Source organism: Phyllobates terribilis, unplaced genomic scaffold (assembly GCF_046119375.1).
Source record: "Phyllobates terribilis strain yellow unplaced genomic scaffold, ASM4611937v1 Scaffold_416__1_contigs__length_1633014, whole genome shotgun sequence".
Classification (NCBI taxonomy): Eukaryota; Metazoa; Chordata; class Amphibia; order Anura; family Dendrobatidae; genus Phyllobates; species Phyllobates terribilis.
Genome location: NW_027363176.1, coordinates 470,614 through 484,280, shown reverse-complemented (window position 1 = coordinate 484,280; position 13,667 = coordinate 470,614). Strand labels below are relative to the sequence as shown.

At 48.2% G+C, this 13,667-nt stretch overlaps 8 non-coding genes and 1 pseudogene across 8 annotated transcripts; all 9 read left to right on the top strand.

Annotated features, from left to right (window-relative positions):
- Positions 1-1,112: 1,112 nt before the first annotated feature.
- On the top strand, positions 1,113-1,305 carry LOC141227129 (U2 spliceosomal RNA). Its single transcript, XR_012294236.1, has one exon. It is a non-coding gene; the product is annotated as a U2 spliceosomal RNA (small nuclear RNA).
- Positions 1,306-2,420: 1,115 nt separating this feature from the next.
- On the top strand, positions 2,421-2,611 carry LOC141227459 (U2 spliceosomal RNA). Its single transcript, XR_012294453.1, has one exon. It is a non-coding gene; the product is annotated as a U2 spliceosomal RNA (small nuclear RNA).
- Positions 2,612-5,996: 3,385 nt separating this feature from the next.
- On the top strand, positions 5,997-6,187 carry LOC141227458 (U2 spliceosomal RNA). The gene has a single exon (XR_012294452.1). It is a non-coding gene; the product is annotated as a U2 spliceosomal RNA (small nuclear RNA).
- A 1,115-nt stretch (positions 6,188-7,302) lies between these two features.
- On the top strand, positions 7,303-7,418 carry LOC141227306 (U2 spliceosomal RNA; annotated as a pseudogene).
- A 524-nt stretch (positions 7,419-7,942) lies between these two features.
- Positions 7,943-8,125, top strand: LOC141227121 (U2 spliceosomal RNA). Its single transcript, XR_012294228.1, has one exon. It is a non-coding gene; the product is annotated as a U2 spliceosomal RNA (small nuclear RNA).
- Positions 8,126-9,240: 1,115 nt separating this feature from the next.
- LOC141227457 (U2 spliceosomal RNA) lies at positions 9,241-9,431 on the top strand. The gene has a single exon (XR_012294451.1). It is a non-coding gene; the product is annotated as a U2 spliceosomal RNA (small nuclear RNA).
- A 1,115-nt stretch (positions 9,432-10,546) lies between these two features.
- Positions 10,547-10,737, top strand: LOC141227455 (U2 spliceosomal RNA). The gene has a single exon (XR_012294449.1). It is a non-coding gene; the product is annotated as a U2 spliceosomal RNA (small nuclear RNA).
- A 1,115-nt stretch (positions 10,738-11,852) lies between these two features.
- Positions 11,853-12,043, top strand: LOC141227454 (U2 spliceosomal RNA). Its single transcript, XR_012294448.1, has one exon. It is a non-coding gene; the product is annotated as a U2 spliceosomal RNA (small nuclear RNA).
- Positions 12,044-13,158: 1,115 nt separating this feature from the next.
- LOC141227453 (U2 spliceosomal RNA) lies at positions 13,159-13,349 on the top strand. Its single transcript, XR_012294447.1, has one exon. It is a non-coding gene; the product is annotated as a U2 spliceosomal RNA (small nuclear RNA).
- Positions 13,350-13,667: the final 318 nt, after the last annotated feature.

The following is a 13,667-nucleotide window of genomic DNA, read 5'->3' as shown; positions in this document are numbered from 1 at the left end:
TACAAGGAGCCTCGCAAGGGTGGGAAGGGCGTTCCAGATATCCCCACCCTCCTGCGATCCTCTTTTGTGTGTGATTGTGTCCGCCGGACTTTGCAAGTCAAGAATGGCTCCGCGGGCAGGTCCATGTCTCGCTTCTTCCTGCTTCCTCTTTGGAGGCGACTCGGCTGGGACAAGTGGGACAGCTCCTTCCCCTACAACTGGACGACGCCATGGTTCTACGGAGACGTCGTTCGATTTGTGGGGGAACATCAACTGGAGGGACTCAAGCCCGACTTGTGGAAGCCCAAAACTATCCACAAGCTCATCAGAGCCAAGGATGACGTGGAGAACATCACAGGACTTCACCAGGACACGCTGGAGACTGTGTGGACAAATGTGTCGTCTGACAGGCTGACCAACGGGCACAAGGACTTGTCGTGGATGGCGATTCAGGGCGGACTGCCCGTCCGGTCATTCATGCATGCCCGGAACCTGTGCAAGACCCGGTACTGCCCAAGGTGCCCCTTCGTGGAGGAAACATCTTTGCACACTTTTTGGGACTGCGGATTTGCACAGCGCCTGTTGACTGCCCTTGAGGACGACCTGAGGAACTCTGTCCCCAGGGCGAGCCTATCGCACCATTCTGTGCTTTACGGACTCTTCCCTGGGGTTCATACCGTCGGAGCCATCCAGGAGGCTTGGCGCCTTATGAACTGCTTCAAGGATGCCGTTTGGGTCGCCAGGAACCGGCTCATCTTGAGGAGGGAGAGGATGTCCATCCAGGACTGCCGCAGGCTGATCCACAGCCTGCTCAGAGACTATTCCATCGTGGACGGTCCGGAGGACGAGGATGAGGACTAAACCCCTCCTCCCCCTCTCCCCTTATGTGTCTTGTCTTTCAATAAAGCTTCGGGCCTGTGATTTTCCCCTCCCCATCCCCTTTTTCCCAATCCCCATCTCTTATCACGATTCTTCGTACTGTATTGATTGACATGCTTTTTCTTTCAGATTGAGTGTTTTGTGTAGCATAGGGGTGTGATGTGTCTAGTTAGTGCGTCGTATCCTCATGCTATGTAAATATGATGTAGAATTCTGTGTGTACTGGGCTGCGGCACTGTACACTGTCTGTTAACTTATTTTTTGTGCTAATAAAAGATATATTCAATCAAAAAATCTGTTCTTATCAGTTTAATATCTGATACGTCCCCTATCTGGGGACCATATATTAAATGGATTTTTAGAACAGGGAGATGGAAAAAGAGCTTGCTCTGTCCACTCCACGCATTGACCTGGTATTGCAGTATCTCCAGGACCGGTGCACCCCTTCTTTAATGCAGTTTCTAAAATCAGAAAGAATTGAATTCAATGTTTTTTGTTCATTTTGCTTGTTTGTCGGATTTTGGGATGGACTCTTTGGCTTTGCTTTTCTTCTCCTCATTGGATTTTTCATGTTCAAAGTTGCAGAAGCCAGATTACAAGCTCATTTTGGTTCAACTTCAGCAACTGTGCATTGCATTGCCATGTAATGTGATGCAATGCTATCTTTCTAGCTCTCCCTTTTTACTTCCTTTTGGATAAACAGACATATTAGGCAAGCATTTTGGAGCTTTCACCTAAATAACTACAGGTGGTGAGATAAGCTGCACAATATAATTGACCTTTCAGTATATTGTTGCACACACACCATCTATTTAGCAAATGCCCTTGTTATCAACAGCAGCCTTTTAAACTCACCTGAGCTAACAGGTATGTGCGCTGGTTACTCTGCTGCGCTTAAAATTTCTTTTTTGGTTTGCTACAATGCCTTTTCTGAAACGTTGTCTCCTTCTGCTGGAACACTGACTTCTTTCATTTAATGCCTGCAGACTATAAAAGAGAACCCAACCCAAAAAGTTTGGTTGATTAGTCTGTGGCATTCTGTTAAACTGTTGCTTATGGCGGTCTCTGTGAGCTTCTCAGCGACATTCAGCCAGCCAGGTATCCTGCCTGCAGTAGATGGAATGTGGCAATGGAACGCTGGCTGCGCGTGTCATAATAGGCTCTGAGCCTTTATATACCTGTGCACAGCAGCAGCCACCTTCAGTCTGCTGCTGGACAGCCAGCAGCAGCAGCAGCAGGAGAGGTATGTAATCAGGAGCCCTCCTGCTAAGGGTAGACAGCTGCTCGTTCCACCCCACCCCCCGCCTTAATTGGTTCTCCTCCCTTCCAACGGTGTTGAGGCGGGTGGGAACAGCAGGGGGTGAAGGTGCTGTGTTTAAAGAGGTGGAGTTATGCAGATCTAAAACGCGTGGATTGCAGCAGCAGCAAGCCGAAAAGTGCAGGCATGTAAGGGATCTAGAGGTTGACAACATGTCTTCTTAACGGGAGTCCAGGAGCTCATCTCCACAAATGGACTTTTCAGGATCCTTGGGTGGCTCCGTAGTTTGAAACCAATTCTGGTTATCGCTTCTCGGCCTTTTGGCTAAGATCAAGTGTAGTATCTGTTCTTATCAGTTTAATATCTGATACGTCCCCTATCTGGGGACCATATATTAAATGGATTTTTAGAACAGGGAGATGGAAAAAGAGCTTGCTCTGTCCACTCCACGCATTGACCTGGTATTGCAGTATCTCCAGGACCGGTGCACCCCTTCTTTAATGCAGTTTCTAAAATCAGAAAGAATTGAATTCAATGTTTTTTGTTCATTTTTGTTATGCACACGCCCGGACTGACTGGCGTGTGCGGGTGTTGTGGTTCCACTGGACCATGGACCGGAGAGTGCCTGGAGGGGCGTGACTAAGTATCTGGCCGATCCGACCAAGGTGGCACGACGGCATACGACGCCAGTGCACCAGGGAGAAACCGGGCAGAGGGACCAGGTGCTACTCCAGGTCAAACTCCGGACACGGGGGTTGACCCACACTGGAATTACTGGAACAGGCAGGTTAGGCTGGCACAGACTGGTGGATGTAAGCAAACACGGCAGGTATGCAGAGGGGTGGATACAGGCGAGTATGCAGGCAGGGAGGTACTGGCCGAAAGGACGGGCTGGAGCACAGAAAGGTTAAGACCCAGTACAGACTGGGTCACAGAACCGCAGATGCGGTAGACAACCACAGCAGAGAGGGAACGCCCAAAGCGGTGGGCAAGAACAGAGCAGGACGGGGCTGCAGGAGCAGCGAGCACAAGCAGGGCAGGACAGGACTGCCGGAGCAGCGGGCAGAAGCAGGGCAGGACAGGACTGCCGGATCAGCGGGCAGAAGCAGGGCAGGACAGGACTGCCGGATCAGCGGGCAGAAGCAGGGCAGGACAGGACAGGACTGCCGGAGCAGCGGGCAGAAGCAGGGCAGGACAGGACAGGACTGCCGGAGCAGCGGGCAGAAGCAGGGCAGGACAGGACAGGACTGCCGGAGCAGCGGGCAGAAGCAGGGCAGGACAGGACAGGACTGCCGGAGCAGCGGGCAGAAGCAGGGCAGGACAGGACAGGACTGCCGGAGCAGCGGGCAGAAGCAGGGCAGGACAGGACAGGACTGCCGGAGCAGCGGGCAGAAGCAGGGCAGGACAGGACAGGACTGCCGGAGCAACGGGCAGAAGCAGGGCAGGACAGGACAGGACTGCCGGAGCAGCGGGCAGAAGCAGGGCAGGACAGGACAGGACTGCCGGAGCAGCGGGCAGAAGCAGGGCAGGACAGGACAGGACTGCCGAAGCAGCGGGCAGAAGCAGGGCAGGACAGGACTGCCAGAGCAGCGGGCAGAAGCAGGGCAGGACAGGACTGCCGGAGCAGCGGGCAGAAGCAGGGCAGGACAGGACTGCCGGAGCAGCGGGCAGAAGCAGGGCAGGACAGGACTGCCGGAGCAGCGGGCAGAAGCAGGGCAGGACAGGACTGCCGGAGCAGTGAGCAAGGAGTCAGAGCAGGACGGACAGGGCTCTGTTCACACGGAACAGACAGGAAGGGAAAGGCAGAGCCAGATACCCACAGGGTACTTGCAGTGAAGTAGCGAGGGGACCACAAACTCACAAACGGGAGTACAGAGACAACAAGCAGGAGTTAGGTACGAGTTCAGACTCTGCAGAAAAAGGAAAGGAACAGACAGAGGCAAAACAGGTAAAGGATAGGAGAGAGTTCAGACTGGAACTGAGTGTACGGAAGAGACCGACACTGCAGCGGGATACAGGAGCGGGTCTGGGAATACGGCCCCCAGAGAGGCGGGACGAACAGGCAAGGAGCGTGTTCAGACAGGACAGACAAGATACAGGAACGGATCTAGGTAATCGGCCCCTAGAAGGCGGGAGGAACAGGCTAGGAGCGTGTTCAGACAGGCCTGGAAATACAGACTCCAGGAAAGGCAGCAGGCAAGAGTACACAGACAGGACTCAGTTCAGACACGGGAACTGATACCACAAGGCAGGAGACATAGACAGGACTCAGTTCAGACACGGGAACAGATACTGCAAGACAGGAGAAATAGACAGGACTCAGTTCAGACAGGAACAGATACCACAAGGCAGGGACACAAACAGGACTCTGTTCAGACGGGAACAGATACCGCAAGGCACAGACAGGCAGATCTAGGAATACGGCCCCTAGAAGGCGAAAGAACAGGCAAGAAGCGTGTTCACAAAAACAGACCACAGTTCAGACACAGAACTGGAAAACAGGCAGGAAAACAGGATAGGACCTGGCATGTCAGAGACAAAAAGCCGACTGACAGGACACAATGCTCAGGCGCCATCTTGAGGAAGAAGGTGGTATAAATACCCAAAGATGGACAGCAATAGGCTGAAGGTGCAACAGGGGCGTGTCCACAGCAGGTACAAGAAACAGGAAGTTCAGCGGGTGTCGCCCTATGCAGCCAAAACAGACAAACAGACAGCAAGGAGGGAAGCCAGAGAGACATTCTGGACTGGAGATCAAGTGCGCGCTCTTGCACAGTGGGAGATGGACCACCATGCAAGGACGCCGCCAGGTATGTTACAATTTTGCTTGTTTGTCGGATTTTGGGATGGACTCTTTGGCTTTGCTTTTCTTCTCCTCATTGGATTTTTCATGTTCAAAGTTGCAGAAGCCAGATTACAAGCTCATTTTGGTTCAACTTCAGCAACTGTGCATTGCATTGCCATGTAATGTGATGCAATGCTATCTTTCTAGCTCTCCCTTTTTACTTCCTTTTGGATAAACAGACATATTAGGCAAGCATTTTGGAGCTTTCACCTAAATAACTACAGGTGGTGAGATAAGCTGCACAATATAATTGACCTTTCAGTATATTGTTGCACACACACCATCTATTTAGCAAATGCCCTTGTTATCAACAGCAGCCTTTTAAACTCACCTGAGCTAACAGGTATGTGCGCTGGTTACTCTGCTGCGCTTAAAATTTCTTTTTTGGTTTGCTACAATGCCTTTTCTGAAACGTTGTCTCCTTCTGCTGGAACACTGACTTCTTTCATTTAATGCCTGCAGACTATAAAAGAGAACCCAACCCAAAAAGTTTGGTTGATTAGTCTGTGGCATTCTGTTAAACTGTTGCTTATGGCGGTCTCTGTGAGCTTCTCAGCGACATTCAGCCAGCCAGGTATCCTGCCTGCAGTAGATGGAATGTGGCAATGGAACGCTGGCTGCGCGTGTCATAATAGGCTCTGAGCCTTTATATACCTGTGCACAGCAGCAGCCACCTTCAGTCTGCTGCTGGACAGCCAGCAGCAGCAGCAGGAGAGGTATGTAATCAGGAGCCCTCCTGCTAAGGGTAGACAGCTGCTCATTCCACCCCACCCCCCGCCTTAATTGGTTCTCCTCCCTTCCAACGGTGTTGAGGCGGGTGGGAACAGCAGGGGGTGAAGGTGCTGTGTTTAAAGAGGTGGAGTTATGCAGATCTAAAACGCGTGGATTGCAGCAGCAGCAAGCCGAAAAGTGCAGGCATGTAAGGGATCTAGAGGTTGACAACATGTCTTCTTAACGGGAGTCCAGGAGCTCATCTCCACAAATGGACTTTTCAGGATCCTTGGGTGGCTCCGTAGTTTGAAACCAATTCTGGTTATCGCTTCTCGGCCTTTTGGCTAAGATCAAGTGTAGTATCTGTTCTTATCAGTTTAATATCTGATACGTCCCCTATCTGGGGACCATATATTAAATGGATTTTTAGAACAGGGAGATGGAAAAAGAGCTTGCTCTGTCCACTCCACGCATTGACCTGGTATTGCAGTATCTCCAGGACCGGTGCACCCCTTCTTTAATGCAGTTTCTAAAATCAGAAAGAATTGAATTCAATGTTTTTTGTTCATTTTGCTTGTTTGTCGGATTTTGGGATGGACTCTTTGGCTTTGCTTTTCTTCTCCTCATTGGATTTTTCATGTTCAAAGTTGCAGAAGCCAGATTACAAGCTCATTTTGGTTCAACTTCAGCAACTGTGCATTGCATTGCCATGTAATGTGATGCAATGCTATCTTTCTAGCTCTCCCTTTTTACTTCCTTTTGGATAAACAGACATATTAGGCAAGCATTTTGGAGCTTTCACCTAAATAACTACAGGCGGTGAGATAAGCTGCACAATATAATTGACCTTTCAGTATATTGTTGCACACACACCATCTATTTAGCAAATGCCCTTGTTATCAACAGCAGCCTTTTAAACTCACCTGAGCTAACAGGTATGTGCGCTGGTTACTCTGCTGCGCTTAAAATTTCTTTTTTGGTTTGCTACAATGCCTTTTCTGAAACGTTGTCTCCTTCTGCTGGAACACTGACTTCTTTCATTTAATGCCTGCAGACTATAAAAGAGAACCCAACCCAAAAAGTTTGGTTGATTAGTCTGTGGCATTCTGTTAAACTGTTGCTTATGGCGGTCTCTGTGAGCTTCTCAGCGACATTCAGCCAGCCAGGTATCCTGCCTGCAGTAGATGGAATGTGGCAATGGAACGCTGGCTGCGCGTGTCATAATAGGCTCTGAGCCTTTATATACCTGTGCACAGCAGCAGCCACCTTCAGTCTGCTGCTGGACAGCCAGCAGCAGCAGCAGCAGGAGAGGTATGTAATCAGGAGCCCTCCTGCTAAGGGTAGACAGCTGCTCGTTCCACCCCACCCCCCGCCTTAATTGGTTCTCCTCCCTTCCAACGGTGTTGAGGCGGGTGGGAACAGCAGGGGGTGAAGGTGCTGTGTTTAAAGAGGTGGAGTTATGCAGATCTAAAACGCGTGGATTGCAGCAGCAGCAAGCCGAAAAGTGCAGGCATGTAAGGGATCTAGAGGTTGACAACATGTCTTCTTAACGGGAGTCCAGGAGCTCATCTCCACAAATGGACTTTTCAGGATCCTTGGGTGGCTCCGTAGTTTGAAACCAATTCTGGTTATCGCTTCTCGGCCTTTTGGCTAAGATCAAGTGTAGTATCTTTTGAAAAGGCAGTTTTGTCCTTGGGCTGCCCTAGTAAATTGATGCATATTACACACTGGTTTGGTGCACTTGTTAGTACGCCAGGTGGCTCATAGAGTTATCTGATGGAAAACATGGCCCTCCAGGATCGAAGTCACTTGGCTGGGTAAGTGTGAGGGCTTTGGAGCAATGTGCCCCAGGAGTAGGCGCCCTGGTGGGAGTCCAAGCTTACTGGGACTGGGAACCCCAGAAAGACTTGGCTTTGTAGCACGCCGCACCTTTGCCAATCATACTTTCTGAGCAACCCCCCCTATTCCTGGCCTCCGGGCTAGGAAGGGGAATTTTTATAAACCCGGTCGGAGGTCCGGTCAGCTTTGGGCTGAGAAACCAACACAGGCTCCAGCTCCACTAGGGTGGCAGCCTAGATGGAAGCTGGGAGCACGAAAACGGCTCTTCTCCGGCTTCGGCTAGGGAGAGCATCGGAGATCCCTGACCCTCGCTGTGGCCTTCTGGCTCAGAGGGATGGGGATGGTTTATTGGGGACCCTCTCCTCCGGGAAGGGTCCACATGAATCCTCGCCTCGTGCGCTGTTTTGGTGTGACTTCGGTCACATTTTTCAGTGCCTTGGATGCAGCTTCAATCAAAAAAATCTGTTCTTATCAGTTTAATATCTGATACGTCCCCTATCTGGGGACCATATATTAAATGGATTTTTAGAACAGGGAGATGGAAAAAGAGCTTGCTCTGTCCACTCCACGCATTGACCTGGTATTGCAGTATCTCCAGGACCGGTGCACCCCTTCTTTAATGCAGTTTCTAAAATCAGAAAGAATTGAATTCAATGTTTTTTGTTCATTTTGCTTGTTTGTCGGATTTTGGGATGGACTCTTTGGCTTTGCTTTTCTTCTCCTCATTGGATTTTTCATGTTCAAAGTTGCAGAAGCCAGATTACAAGCTCATTTTGGTTCAACTTCAGCAACTGTGCATTGCATTGCCATGTAATGTGATGCAATGCTATCTTTCTAGCTCTCCCTTTTTACTTCCTTTTGGATAAACAGACATATTAGGCAAGCATTTTGGAGCTTTCACCTAAATAACTACAGGTGGTGAGATAAGCTGCACAATATAATTGACCTTTCAGTATATTGTTGCACACACACCATCTATTTAGCAAATGCCCTTGTTATCAACAGCAGCCTTTTAAACTCACCTGAGCTAACAGGTATGTGCGCTGGTTACTCTGCTGCGCTTAAAATTTCTTTTTTGGTTTGCTACAATGCCTTTTCTGAAACGTTGTCTCCTTCTGCTGGAACACTGACTTCTTTCATTTAATGCCTGCAGACTATAAAAGAGAACCCAACCCAAAAAGTTTGGTTGATTAGTCTGTGGCATTCTGTTAAACTGTTGCTTATGGCGGTCTCTGTGAGCTTCTCAGCGACATTCAGCCAGCCAGGTATCCTGCCTGCAGTAGATGGAATGTGGCAATGGAACGCTGGCTGCGCGTGTCATAATAGGCTCTGAGCCTTTATATACCTGTGCACAGCAGCAGCCACCTTCAGTCTGCTGCTGGACAGCCAGCAGCAGCAGCAGCAGGAGAGGTATGTAATCAGGAGCCCTCCTGCTAAGGGTAGACAGCTGCTCGTTCCACCCCACCCCCCGCCTTAATTGGTTCTCCTCCCTTCCAACGGTGTTGAGGCGGGTGGGAACAGCAGGGGGTGAAGGTGCTGTGTTTAAAGAGGTGGAGTTATGCAGATCTAAAACGCGTGGATTGCAGCAGCAGCAAGCCGAAAAGTGCAGGCATGTAAGGGATCTAGAGGTTGACAACATGTCTTCTTAACGGGAGTCCAGGAGCTCATCTCCACAAATGGACTTTTCAGGATCCTTGGGTGGCTCCGTAGTTTGAAACCAATTCTGGTTATCGCTTCTCGGCCTTTTGGCTAAGATCAAGTGTAGTATCTGTTCTTATCAGTTTAATATCTGATACGTCCCCTATCTGGGGACCATATATTAAATGGATTTTTAGAACAGGGAGATGGAAAAAGAGCTTGCTCTGTCCACTCCACGCATTGACCTGGTATTGCAGTATCTCCAGGACCGGTGCACCCCTTCTTTAATGCAGTTTCTAAAATCAGAAAGAATTGAATTCAATGTTTTTTGTTCATTTTGCTTGTTTGTCGGATTTTGGGATGGACTCTTTGGCTTTGCTTTTCTTCTCCTCATTGGATTTTTCATGTTCAAAGTTGCAGAAGCCAGATTACAAGCTCATTTTGGTTCAACTTCAGCAACTGTGCATTGCATTGCCATGTAATGTGATGCAATGCTATCTTTCTAGCTCTCCCTTTTTACTTCCTTTTGGATAAACAGACATATTAGGCAAGCATTTTGGAGCTTTCACCTAAATAACTACAGGTGGTGAGATAAGCTGCACAATATAATTGACCTTTCAGTATATTGTTGCACACACACCATCTATTTAGCAAATGCCCTTGTTATCAACAGCAGCCTTTTAAACTCACCTGAGCTAACAGGTATGTGCGCTGGTTACTCTGCTGCGCTTAAAATTTCTTTTTTGGTTTGCTACAATGCCTTTTCTGAAACGTTGTCTCCTTCTGCTGGAACACTGACTTCTTTCATTTAATGCCTGCAGACTATAAAAGAGAACCCAACCCAAAAAGTTTGGTTGATTAGTCTGTGGCATTCTGTTAAACTGTTGCTTATGGCGGTCTCTGTGAGCTTCTCAGCGACATTCAGCCAGCCAGGTATCCTGCCTGCAGTAGATGGAATGTGGCAATGGAACGCTGGCTGCGCGTGTCATAATAGGCTCTGAGCCTTTATATACCTGTGCACAGCAGCAGCCACCTTCAGTCTGCTGCTGGACAGCCAGCAGCAGCAGCAGCAGGAGAGGTATGTAATCAGGAGCCCTCCTGCTAAGGGTAGACAGCTGCTCGTTCCACCCCACCCCCCGCCTTAATTGGTTCTCCTCCCTTCCAACGGTGTTGAGGCGGGTGGGAACAGCAGGGGGTGAAGGTGCTGTGTTTAAAGAGGTGGAGTTATGCAGATCTAAAACGCGTGGATTGCAGCAGCAGCAAGCCGAAAAGTGCAGGCATGTAAGGGATCTAGAGGTTGACAACATGTCTTCTTAACGGGAGTCCAGGAGCTCATCTCCACAAATGGACTTTTCAGGATCCTTGGGTGGCTCCGTAGTTTGAAACCAATTCTGGTTATCGCTTCTCGGCCTTTTGGCTAAGATCAAGTGTAGTATCTGTTCTTATCAGTTTAATATCTGATACGTCCCCTATCTGGGGACCATATATTAAATGGATTTTTAGAACAGGGAGATGGAAAAAGAGCTTGCTCTGTCCACTCCACGCATTGACCTGGTATTGCAGTATCTCCAGGACCGGTGCACCCCTTCTTTAATGCAGTTTCTAAAATCAGAAAGAATTGAATTCAATGTTTTTTGTTCATTTTGCTTGTTTGTCGGATTTTGGGATGGACTCTTTGGCTTTGCTTTTCTTCTCCTCATTGGATTTTTCATGTTCAAAGTTGCAGAAGCCAGATTACAAGCTCATTTTGGTTCAACTTCAGCAACTGTGCATTGCATTGCCATGTAATGTGATGCAATGCTATCTTTCTAGCTCTCCCTTTTTACTTCCTTTTGGATAAACAGACATATTAGGCAAGCATTTTGGAGCTTTCACCTAAATAACTACAGGTGGTGAGATAAGCTGCACAATATAATTGACCTTTCAGTATATTGTTGCACACACACCATCTATTTAGCAAATGCCCTTGTTATCAACAGCAGCCTTTTAAACTCACCTGAGCTAACAGGTATGTGCGCTGGTTACTCTGCTGCGCTTAAAATTTCTTTTTTGGTTTGCTACAATGCCTTTTCTGAAACGTTGTCTCCTTCTGCTGGAACACTGACTTCTTTCATTTAATGCCTGCAGACTATAAAAGAGAACCCAACCCAAAAAGTTTGGTTGATTAGTCTGTGGCATTCTGTTAAACTGTTGCTTATGGCGGTCTCTGTGAGCTTCTCAGCGACATTCAGCCAGCCAGGTATCCTGCCTGCAGTAGATGGAATGTGGCAATGGAACGCTGGCTGCGCGTGTCATAATAGGCTCTGAGCCTTTATATACCTGTGCACAGCAGCAGCCACCTTCAGTCTGCTGCTGGACAGCCAGCAGCAGCAGCAGCAGGAGAGGTATGTAATCAGGAGCCCTCCTGCTAAGGGTAGACAGCTGCTCGTTCCACCCCACCCCCCGCCTTAATTGGTTCTCCTCCCTTCCAACGGTGTTGAGGCGGGTGGGAACAGCAGGGGGTGAAGGTGCTGTGTTTAAAGAGGTGGAGTTATGCAGATCTAAAACGCGTGGATTGCAGCAGCAGCAAGCCGAAAAGTGCAGGCATGTAAGGGATCTAGAGGTTGACAACATGTCTTCTTAACGGGAGTCCAGGAGCTCATCTCCACAAATGGACTTTTCAGGATCCTTGGGTGGCTCCGTAGTTTGAAACCAATTCTGGTTATCGCTTCTCGGCCTTTTGGCTAAGATCAAGTGTAGTATCTGTTCTTATCAGTTTAATATCTGATACGTCCCCTATCTGGGGACCATATATTAAATGGATTTTTAGAACAGGGAGATGGAAAAAGAGCTTGCTCTGTCCACTCCACGCATTGACCTGGTATTGCAGTATCTCCAGGACCGGTGCACCCCTTCTTTAATGCAGTTTCTAAAATCAGAAAGAATTGAATTCAATGTTTTTTGTTCATTTTGCTTGTTTGTCGGATTTTGGGATGGACTCTTTGGCTTTGCTTTTCTTCTCCTCATTGGATTTTTCATGTTCAAAGTTGCAGAAGCCAGATTACAAGCTCATTTTGGTTCAACTTCAGCAACTGTGCATTGCATTGCCATGTAATGTGATGCAATGCTATCTTTCTAGCTCTCCCTTTTTACTTCCTTTTGGATAAACAGACATATTAGGCAAGCATTTTGGAGCTTTCACCTAAATAACTACAGGTGGTGAGATAAGCTGCACAATATAATTGACCTTTCAGTATATTGTTGCACACACACCATCTATTTAGCAAATGCCCTTGTTATCAACAGCAGCCTTTTAAACTCACCTGAGCTAACAGGTATGTGCGCTGGTTACTCTGCTGCGCTTAAAATTTCTTTTTTGGTTTGCTACAATGCCTTTTCTGAAACGTTGTCTCCTTCTGCTGGAAAACTGACTTCTTTCATTTAATGCCTGCAGACTATAAAAGAGAACCCAACCCAAAAAGTTTGGTTGATTAGTCTGTGGCATTCTGTTAAACTGTTGCTTATGGCGGTCTCTGTGAGCTTCTCAGCGACATTCAGCCAGCCAGGTATCCTGCCTGCAGTAGATGGAATGTGGCAATGGAACGCTGGCTGCGCGTGTCATAATAGGCTCTGAGCCTTTATATACCTGTGCACAGCAGCAGCCACCTTCAGTCTGCTGCTGGACAGCCAGCAGCAGCAGCAGCAGGAGAGGTATGTAATCAGGAGCCCTCCTGCTAAGGGTAGACAGCTGCTCGTTCCACCCCACCCCCCGCCTTAATTGGTTCTCCTCCCTTCCAACGGTGTTGAGGCGGGTGGGAACAGCAGGGGGTGAAGGTGCTGTGTTTAAAGAGGTGGAGTTATGCAGATCTAAAACGCGTGGATTGCAGCAGCAGCAAGCCGAAAAGTGCAGGCATGTAAGGGATCTAGAGGTTGACAACATGTCTTCTTAACGGGAGTCCAGGAGCTCATCTCCACAAATGGACTTTTCAGGATCCTTGGGTGGCTCCGTAGTTTGAAACCAATTCTGGTTATCGCTTCTCGGCCTTTTGGCTAAGATCAAGTGTAGTATCTGTTCTTATCAGTTTAATATCTGATACGTCCCCTATCTGGGGACCATATATTAAATGGATTTTTAGAACAGGGAGATGGAAAAAGAGCTTGCTCTGTCCACTCCACGCATTGACCTGGTATTGCAGTATCTCCAGGACCGGTGCACCCCTTCTTTAATGCAGTTTCTAAAATCAGAAAGAATTGAATTCAATGTTTTTTGTTCATTTTGCTTGTTTGTCGGATTTTGGGATGGACTCTTTGGCTTTGCTTTTCTTCTCCTCATTGGATTTTTCATGTTCAAAGTTGCAGAAGCCAGATTACAAGCTCATTTTGGTTCAACTTCAGCAACTGTGCATTGCATTGCCATGTAATGTGATGCAATGCTATCTTTCTAGCTCTCCCTTTTTACTTCCTTTTGGATAAACAGACATATTAGGCAAGCATTTTGGAGCTTTCACCTAAATAACTACAGGTGGTGAGATAAGCTGC